Here is an 11030-nt window from a genome sequence, read left to right as displayed (position 1 = left end):
TGAGAAAACGAACTCTAAAAATTCTCAAGAACACCTGCATGCAAATATCCTACAATGAAGAGAAACTAGAAAATAGAAAAAGTCGAGCTTAGAAGTTCTGAAGAATGTGAGAGCAAAAATGTATTCTAAGTTATGAAAACTAAATAAAAAAGTTCAACCTTTTAAGGTGAACAAAACCCTAAAGGAAAGAAAAACTAGGTTTGCATGTAATAATTAATATAAAATATTAATTATATGCACCTAAGAGAGCTAAAGAAACTAGAGTAATAAATAACTTACTCTAACACCCCCCCTTAAGCAAAGCTTAGGAGGAAGCTAACCTAGCAAAGCTATGAAAGTAGGAAAATGGGTCTTGGCAACAAGGCTTGATCAGGTACCCAGTACAAGGAAATCTCTGTGAACCAGAGACAAAGGAGAAAACTCAATAGGAAAAACCCCTCTCTGAAAAGAGATGAAAAAAATAAAAAAATAAAAAATGGCTCAAGAGACTCTCTCAAAACCATAAACAACACCCCCCCCCCCATGAGAGAGAGAGGAGACATCAAAGCCCCTCTAGAAGGATGAAGCCCTTGTAGAAATGAATGAACCAATGGAACTCCAATGCAGAAGAAATAAGGGCAAAGAACAAGGAAACCACTGAATGAAAGGAAGGCCTAACTAATGCTCAAAGGAGTAGACATGAGGATCCTGAAAAGGAAGCCCCAATGCAGCTGTGCTGACACTATCATGAAAGAGGAAATGAATGTCCTCTGTAGAATCCACAACAAGTGCTCCTGAAGGCTTGATGAGTGGAGTTGGAGGGTCTGGCAGAGCTGAAGAATAAAAGACTTCAATGGGATGTGGTGTGGTGATCTCAGGAACAATACAAAGGTTCATGTGTCCTGACTGCACCACATGATGCTCTCGTGAAAGAGAAGAAGTATGCTTTGATGATGGAGATGGTGGACCAAAGTGCAAGAAGGTTTAGAGATGGGTGGTGTGATCAACTATCCCTATAGCAATAAGGCCTCCTGTTTCACTATCCTGAATGTAGACTAAATCTGCAGTGAACTCAACTGTCTTCCTTGATCCATTGTGTGTAATCCGATATATTGAGAGAAGGTTTGTAGAGAAAGATGGAACATACTATACATTATTGAATGTGTTATCCTGAATGCAAACTGAACCTTTTCCCACAGACTATTAAAGTAGTTTTATTCGCCATGAGAATATGAGGAATTGGAGAAGCCTCAATAGAGCATAAGACCCCTTGAGAAGATGCCATATGGTGAGAAGCACCTAAATCTAGTATCCAAGGGACCTGGGAAGGGATGCGATGGAAGCCCGTAATGCATGAACCTATCCAAAATCTTGTGAAGATGTCGAAGAGGTGGAAGAAGACTAAAAGGAAGACCCTTGTGAGGTAGAAGAGGATGGGGATGAAATAGAGCTCTTTTGAAGAAGGGTTTGCAAATTTGCAATCTATTTCTCATAGCCATCAAATCTCTTCTAAAAACAATGTGCCTCATCATGAGCTCCTTTCTAACAATAGGAATAGGAAGGAGTCTTAGTCTTCTTTTTCTCCTTTAAAGGATGGACCAATAGAGTGCTGAGAAGAGGAATTAGATATCTACTTTGGCTTCTGCTCCTGGGAATCCTTAGCAAGTAATGTCTGTGATGGTGAACCTATAAGAGAATCCATTTGAGTGAGCTTGGACTGCTCATGAGTTAACCTATCACAGAATATCTCAAAAGAAGGCATCTAATGTCTATTACCCAAGGCATCCATAGTGGAGTAGAAAGTGGAAGAAAAGATCTGATATTGTCCATGTAACTTTGAGAGTATCAAAAAAATACACTCATCATCTGTTTTATTTATACCACATCCTTGCAAGATTGTGTGCAGATATTTGAACTTCATCAAGAAGTCCTCAATGGTGGGGAAATTGGTAGGTGTCAAAGAAGTCAACTCTGCATCAAGTTGTAGTGCCTAGAACTCATTCACTATGCCAAAAAAAAGTTTGGAATTTGGTCCAAATAGCCAGTAGAGTGGTCAAACCATCCAAGTGAAATAGTAGACTATCTAAGATGTTCAGTGCAATCAGTCCCATGGCTTCATCCATTTTGTTTCTATTCTGAAGAACCTCAAAAGGGTGCTACAGAATAGGTTGGTTTGCATCTAGGCATGACCATAAGCCTCTTGACATGAGAAGCCTAGTCATATGTGTGTTCCAGGTGTGATAGTTGTGTAGCATGAGCCAGATCATAGAAGGATTTGACATTGAGAGAAAGAAAAGATGGAAGTAGAAGGGTCTAATTCTGAAGCAAATTACAGAATAGAAAATTCTCCCCCCAACAATGAATAAAAATATCCCCCAAAACCAAAGCAAAAACTATGGAAAAACACAAGAACTGAGAAAAGAACCTAGAATTCAGATGTAAAGAAGAGGAAAGCAGAATCCTCTACTTCAATGCCAAATTTGGAAGCAAAAATGAGCTTGGAATCAAACAAAACTAGCACCATTGTCTCTGTCTCTGAGTCAACTTTTCAGTGCTTCTTTCAGATTGCAAAAATATCTCTGTATGCTCAAGTTAGGAGCAAAAAACTAACTATAGGTCCAAAAAGGAGCTCACTGGAAAATTAGAGACATGGGCTTAAATTTGATGCCCATATGGCCATCAACAGGCTATCACCAAAAAAAAATTTGGTCACCAAAAAGATGACATCATCAGTTGGAAAATGACATCATGTGCCCAAAAAGTGACATCAGCCAAGGTTGGCGAAAAGTGATGTCAGTTGATGGAATGATGATGTCAACTAACAAATTGTTGACGTCAACTAACAGATTGCTGATGTCAGCTGGTAGGGTGTCGGTGGCTGTGCCACTGGTAGAGGTGGTGTTGGCTCTTGATTTAACAGTGCTTTAATAACCAAGTATACAGGGTAAGATTGCATCTATGGGCAACTATCTCCAATAATGGACACAATTTACCAAGAACCTGGTTCAACTATAAGGCTACACTCCTTCTTCACTTTAGGCTTTGCAAAACCTAGGCAGGTGAACCTCTTAGGATCCAATTATGTGAGTGCAATGAACATAATTAGAATCTTGAATAATAGATAAAACCCCTAATTCTTCTATACTTAACCAAGAAATCACAAGCATGAAATAACTAAAAACATGACTCATGAAAATGGCAAGCTAAGTGCGGGTTAAACTTTGAATTACTTTCAACATAAAAGGGAAAAGATGATTTAATATGTTGATATCAACAAGACCCAGGTATGAGCAACAAAACCTAATGATCCTATCTCTGATCAGTGCCTTATCCATTGGGAAACTAAATTAATTACAACCATACACCTTCTAGAAATCTTTGACATAATTCCTACATCAAGATCCCTAATCTATCTTTCACCTTGTGAACAGACATCTGCTATAGAATGAATCTCATACTTAGATAATACTTTTGTGAAATCTGCAAACTCTGTGAAAAATATCAAGCAAATTACATGGCTCTTTGTTCCATCAGCAAGATATTTCAATCACATACATTTCCAAACAAAATGCAACCTGATCTATGCTCTTTGATCATAAACTAGAAAAGGTTACAAATCCATAAATAAGAGACAAGATTCAAACTAAATTTGGATCCCTTTACTACTCTTTATTTGTTTTCCTTGAAACCAAATATATGAAAGATGTACATAAATGACTCACTAATCACCTAACAAATAAGAACTATCTGCATAAAACTTAAATTGTTGTTCAATACAAGAAGAAATTGCTAAAGAATGGTATCACAGATCTGAGAGAACTCAAGATTGGAACCCCTACAATGGATGAAAGAAAGAAAGATATAGACCAAGATGAATTCCTAGATCTAATCTGAGGATGACATGTGTCCACTTGGAATTCCATCCCTAGCAGTTGCAAAACCTTTTTCATCTCTCTACCCATTTGATCTGATTTTGTTTTCATCATTACTTGTAACTAATCTTGAAATATCTATGCTCAATGATGAAAAACCTTTTTACATCCAAAATACCTAATTTTCCTTATGAAATCCTGGTGAAATTTGATTTTTTACTAAGTGAATGGGTGACCAAATTCGACCCAAATTGCATTTTCACTTCCTTTTAACCACATTTAGGTCATTAACATGTCAAGAATTAGTTCTGAACTTCCTCACCTAAATATAGTTACAAATTAGAAACTTGAGAGAAATCCTCTTATAACTTGAACAAACTGCATCTTGTACAGAAACTAACTCCATAATAAAAAAATTTAGATTCTCTCAATTCTGGCGATATATAATATCGCTATGTTAGCCTCTCAGAAACCCCCAGAATATCAATTTGAAAAACACTCCTTTGGTATAAAACCTTGTTTGCAACTGAATGAAATCTAAAATTTCAAAAATTTCAAAAAGTCTAAAGTTGAAACTTTAGAAAATGACCCTTTTAAATTTAAAATGGTTGCATGCATCATCTTTTTGAAAAATAATTAAATTTTTTTTTTTATAATTTTCAATTTTTAACCCCTACCTTCAAATTTGGAGTCAAACTAAGTTTGACTGAATGCCATGTGTTGCTTCATGATTGGTCCACCTCTATTTATCAGATGACACATCATCATAGGCCTAGGCCCGATGCCACATGGCAACATCCCGCAAGCCCACATTTTTTAACTTTCTTGCAACTTTGTATTGCGAGCATGCATAGACCATCAGATCGTGACACGTGTCACGATCCCATGCCTTGCCTCTGATCTTGCTCCAAATTGCCACATCATCACATGTGGGACCTACTTGCTACATGTTTGAATCTTGTATTCTCGCATTTGTTATCTCCTAGGGAACTTCATCTTGTGGAATTGTGGACGTTGTCGATCTTGACATGTGGTGACATCTTGGCACATCTCTACCACATTAGCACACCTGTAGATTTGTTCAAAATTTTGCAAGGGCTCAAAATTTGACGTCTTCTAGCCAACTATGGGCCCCACCCTTTGACTTGCGGCTTCCCAAAAGCTAATATCTTTAATTCATTATGAATTGTGTGTGCAATAGTATATAAACACTTAAAAATCTCCCCACTTGCTCAATGTGGGATAAATTGTTAAGGCCTTTCTCTATTAAAAAAAAAACACTGCTCTCTTTTTAATGCATGGGTTTTATTTGACCATTTCCTTCATTGCCATAACTCCCTCTACACATCTCCTGCTATTCACTACCTTGGACTCCTTTGTTTGTGGTTGCATGAATTCCTTTTATTCATGTGTTTTCCTGCTTCTCAAGCATGGAGTTGTATTTTTATTTGCAAGATCTTTATAGATTCTACCTCTGTCCAATGTAGGAGACCTTCCTCTTTATGCTTGTTGGGATGCCTACCTTGCAAGACAACTCCCTCCTCATTCATGATTGCATGGGACATTTTTTTATATTGCCTCCTATTCTCCTATTGACTGGCAATTTCTCTTATTGCGTAGTGCTCTAAAGACTCTGTAACTCTCCTTGTTATTTGACTGGCATGAGCTCTCTTTGATCATTGTTGCCCATGTGGATGCTCTCTATTTTGGACGTAGGTTTCCTCACATTTTTGGTGGAGCTCCTCTTTCAAAATGTGAGTTTCTCCTTCTTAGCGTGGGATTCCCTACTATTTGATAACTACGGCTTTGTATTTAGCATGGGTTGTCTTCTTCTGCTATGTGCAATCAGCTCTATTTTAAGCCCTGAGGCTTCCTTTTTATTGTCAAGTTTCTTCTTTTTGTTTGACTACTTTTTATGTGGCTTGCTTTGCTATATGGGCAACTTATTAGTAATTTCCACTTTGGGTATTTTGTGAACTGGTTAGAATAAACATCTAATGTGCCCTATGACACAAGAGCTCCAAATTCCATAGGAATTGTGGATAAAGGCATGGAGTGTTTGTTTTTTAAAACTATAGCTTCATCCACTTGCTATGGGGTGCTCTTTTGATTGCTTTGTATACTCCTCTTCATTGTTACCTCCCTATGCCCCCTCTTTCCTCTTTTAACTCAATGTGGACTCTGCCCCTTGTGCTATGTGTTCCTCTTAAACATGGTTGCTTCTTTCAATTACTTGCAGGCTATTCTATCCTCAAGCCATGAACTTCTTTCTTACTGCAAGGTTTGTATGCCTTTAGTTGGCAGTTTCTCTATTGCTCACTGCCTTGTTTATTGGCGTGAGCTCCTTTTAAAAATGTGGGTTTGCTTGATGTGTTTGTACAGTGAGTGCAATATTTAGCAAAAGAACACCTTGCATAGCCCATCTCTCCAAGTTTCCATGTGAGGGGTTGGATCTCTTTTAAATATATTTTCTAAGCTTGGAGGTATTTTGATACCATTTGGAACAGAGAAACAAAGCCCCATTGCTTGGCTTGGACCATGGTAAGGATCTTGACCAATAATGACAACCTTCACTTTGTCAAATGGGCATGATTTCAGGCCATTGAATACAAGGGCAGGAGGTGGATAAATAGGAATACTTTCTCTAGATTCTCGTGTCACAAATTTTGAAAACTTTTGCATGTACCCTTTCTAATTTTTTTTTATACTTGGAAGTGCATCCAACCAGGACTCTTCAACAATAAGATCTTCTAGCTTTGGAAAAGGCATTCCTTTTGTCTTGGCATCTGCAACTCTCTCTTCACAAATCTTGTGCGTGCTCTTGGCTCTCGCTAGTGATTTGTTCATTTCCATTCGTATAATTTGCTCATAATTCAATTGCAGTTGAGCACTGGCAGTAGCTTCTTCTGACTTTTGGCTATCATTATCTCCAAAAGTGGAAGATGAAGAAGATTGGACTCCTGCCTCATCATTGTGTGAAGCATGGAGGATTTGGTCTTTGTTGAAAGAGTTTGCTCATACAATGTCTGATGTAGCCTGAAGAGCACATAATACGAATCATTGCCATAGAAAAACTTAGCATACTTTTGTGCTTTATTGTTTGAACTAGATGGTACACACTTTTTCAAAAGTTTTGGCCATTAGGTGCCCCATCCTTTCTCCAGAATTCATTATTAAGCAATTCACTCCTCATCTTATTAATCTGGTGCAAATTAGTTGGGCCCCAAAGTGGGTCCGACTAATTTTTTTTTTTGTTCCCAAACAACTAAATCCTCAAACTAGCCCATTAACCTTTCAATATTCACTGGAATCGATTTCAAGCGTTAATTTATCTTTTAAAACTCATTTTACCACTTATCTGCAAACTATGAATTTGGTGTCAGGAGATCCCTTGACTGGCCTTGAAAATTGATCCAAACACCTGACCAGGCCCTGAGATTGAACACACTGATTCTCTATTCCACATAATCCTACCTTGTCGAATCTCATCTCATGAAGAATTCAAGGTCAAAAGATATTCGCTTTCAAAGTTGACCTCTTAGAACTGCCTACAAGTAAACATGTTAGAAAATAATAAATTGCGTTCAGAATTGGCTTCAAAAACTAGACAAACTAACACTTGGGAGAAGGAAAAATGGGGCATTGGTTCTCTATCATGAGGACATTATAAATCTATGATTTGGGCTCATGATGAATAACTAGGAACAAATGGCGAGTAGTCAAAGTGAGCTACTCAGAATTGCAGACTGGAAAGAATGACAAGAAATCAATTTTTTGCAAATGGAATTAACCTGGAAAAGTGTGCAAATGGATTCATCATGACTTAAAAATAGACACACTTAAAGTATTTTTAGAGGAAAACATAGTGGTACAATCCATTTGATCTCACCTTTTATGGATTTCAAGATATGACGTCATGAACAAGGGTTCTGACAAATCTGCAAATGCTGACACCAGTAAAAAGTTACAAATTGCATTTGGAATCGCGTTTGAAAACTGATCAAATGGATTCGTCATAAGCTCAAACTTGAAACATAACATATATTTGACCTCTAAAATGCAACATAATAGGAATTTTCTCATTTTAGTCAACTGGTCAAAAGTTATAACATGTCAAATAGGGCCTCCCAGAATTATGTGCAATGTGCATTAGCATGAAAATAGCAAATGACCAACTTTGAGGGATTCAAAATCTAGTCAAAAAAACTTGAAATGACTCAAAATATGAAACATAAGCTCTTAGGTATTGAAACTAGACACTCTCAAAGCAGCCTATCACAAAATGTTTTTGGGTGCAAGATATTCATTTGCAAACACAACCTCCTATCATTGTTTGACACAGGGTAAAAATGCAGATTTGGAACTAGCTCAAAACAGGTTTCGCCAAATGAATCGGAATGACACTTTACCTTCATGGAACACTTAGACATGTTAAAAGAAAGGTGTTAGAAACCTTAAACACCTTAGGGGCCTCAAAGGTACAGCTGGGTACATAGGCATCAAAAGCGTTTATAGGGCTCAATTTTCTCAATGGTACTCAAAATTGACCTTGCAACTTTTTGTCCCAACAGGTGGCACTTGGGAGGAGAACCTAGCGGTGCTCGCTGGTAGAGGTGGAGCAGAGGAGGCACTTGGGCGGTGGTCGGGCCTAAGCAGAGCGCTGGCAGAGGAGCTGGCTGCTTGGCGGGGCCACAGTGGCCGTTGAGCAGTGCTATAGTGGCTGCTAGAAGTGTTGGCAGTGCAATTTTTAAATGTGAATTTTGATTTTTTTTCCCTCAAAAAATGTCTCTGTACGACCTCCTAAGGGGCTAAAAAATTTTCCTAGATGCCTGGAGGCCAAAAACAACAAATTTTTAATGTATTTTGACTATAAATGGCCTTCTAAATCTAATGGCAGCGTCCGTTTGAGCCCAAAGTGCCCCAAAAATTTTCCTTTCACCCTTTTGAAGAAAAAAATGTCAAAAAAGCTAGGGTTTCTAATTTTGAATTGTGGCTTTGAGAATCTTTAGATGAGGAAGCAATAGGTCTACTTTGATACCATGTAGAAGTAGAGAAAACCAACTTCATAGATCCTCAAGAACACCTGCATGCAAATATCCTGCAATAAAGAGAAACCAGAAAATGGAAAAAGTAGAGCTTAGAAGTTCTCAACAATGTGAAACAAAAAATGTATTCTAAGTTATGAAAACAAAATACAAAAATTCAACCTTTTAAGGTGAACAAAATCCTAAAGGAAAGAAAAACTAGGTTTGCGCATTATAATTAATATAAAATATTAATTATATGCACCTAAGAGAGCTAAAGCAACTAGAGTAATAAATAACTTACTCTAACATGGTGAACATGGATTTCCAATTGGGGGAACATGGAGGTGTGAATATCAGAGAAGAAGGTAATGCACCCATGGAAGAAGATGATCATATGATAGATAACATGATTGAAGATATTGGTATTGGTGCGGTTGATTATGTGCTAGAGAACACAATTGAAGAAGATGGTACTGGCATTGTTGATCAAGATGATAAAGACGATGATACTAGTGCATCTGATCATGATGATGAAGATAACCTTGATATACCTATACTAAAAAAAGCATACAATCCCCTATAGAAAGTCTCCCAAACAACTCTTCTCTTCATTGTATTGTTGTTGTTGAACTTCAAGATTATAAAAGGTATATCCAATGTAGTAATGTCATGTATGTTAAGGTATGTCATTTTTTTCATCTTCTATGTTAGTGTACCATTAACATTCTTTATATTAACTTATTATATTTTTTTCCTTAGGTTGATAGGTGAGTTTTTTTATCACCATCAAGCATTCTACCTCACTCATACTGAGAATTATCAGTCATTATGAAAGATATTGGAATGAAGTATTAAACAATACCTACATGTCCCAATGATCATATTATATATCATAAACAAGATGAATTTACAATAGAATGCCTTGATTGTTACATTAGTAGATATGTATTATATCAAACATCAAAAAGGTGCCTCACAAGGTTCTTTGGTACATTCCCATTGTTCCATGTCTACAAAGATTATTCAAGTCCACTAGCTTAACACAATTTATGGATTACCATGTACACAATAGAAGTCAAGATGACATTATGTAAATGCCTATAGATGGTTTTGAACTTAAAGATGTAAAAGATACATGGCTACTCTTTAAAGAAGAACCTCATAATCTCAAGTTTTCATTGGCAACAGACAGTGTCAATCCATTTGGAGAGATACGATCCATTTACTCAACGTGGCCTATTTTTTCTATTAACAATAAAATTTCTCCTTGGATGTTCGAAAAGAGGGAGCACATAACATTGGCAATGAGTGTACCAGGTACTTTTTCATTTAATAGTCATTTAAATTAATTTATAAACATCACATCAAAATGGTCATAATAATTATGCAATGATTCTGTCCATTCAACTAGGTAAGAACCAAATGAAAGATATGAATGTATATATTTAGCCCCTTATTCACAAGTTGTTGGAGTTAAGGAATGGGTCACTATGTATGAAATCTCTAGACCAATTAGACAAAGACCATTTCAATTCTGTGCAATACTTGTATGGACAATATATGATGTCCCTGGGCTAACACATTTTTGTGGTATGTGATAGTGCTAACACATTTTTGTTGTATGCTTGAGTTGTGCATGATAATTGTAAATATCTAAACTATTATATTTCATCCAATTATACATGATCTTGTAGGTCTTTAGACAAAGGGAAAATTTGCATGTCCAGTTTGTCATCCAAAGATAAAATATTGTCATTCAAAAATGTTTAGGAAAGTAGGTGTTCACTGAGTATAGGCACATTTTTCATAAAAAAAAAAAGTATTGAATTATCAAAAAAAATATTTTCACTGGGAAAGAAGAGACAACATCAAAGCCACAAAGAATGACACCTCACCTGTGTAAGTTATAATACAATAGAATAAATCATCAAGGTAATGTCATTCCATGTGATTGTTTTTGTTTGAGATTTATATTTGGATATTATTTTTTGTTTACAAATGATGTAATTGATGTTCATTAAGGCATTGATGACTACCTTCCAAAAGGAATAAAATACTATCCTAGATAATTTAGCAGGTTGTCATACTACAAGAACCTCCCAATCATGCATTTGTTTGATGCTATGCATATTGAAAAAAATGGAACATAGAC

General features: G+C 36.6%; 1 pseudogene; it reads right to left on the bottom strand.

Moving 5' to 3' along the window:
* Positions 1-6144: 6144 nt before the first annotated feature.
* LOC149565545 (uracil-DNA glycosylase, mitochondrial pseudogene) lies at positions 6145-7317 on the bottom strand (annotated as a pseudogene).
* Between the last annotated feature and the right edge of the window lie 3713 nt (positions 7318-11030).

Source organism: Cupressus sempervirens, chromosome 3 (assembly GCF_028749045.1).
Source record: "Cupressus sempervirens isolate cs-2001-9-10 chromosome 3, ASM2874904v1, whole genome shotgun sequence".
NCBI lineage: Eukaryota > Viridiplantae > Streptophyta > Pinopsida > Cupressales > Cupressaceae > Cupressus > Cupressus sempervirens.
The sequence above is the reverse complement of the archived record's forward strand: the minus strand, read 5'-3'. Positions and strand labels throughout refer to the sequence as shown.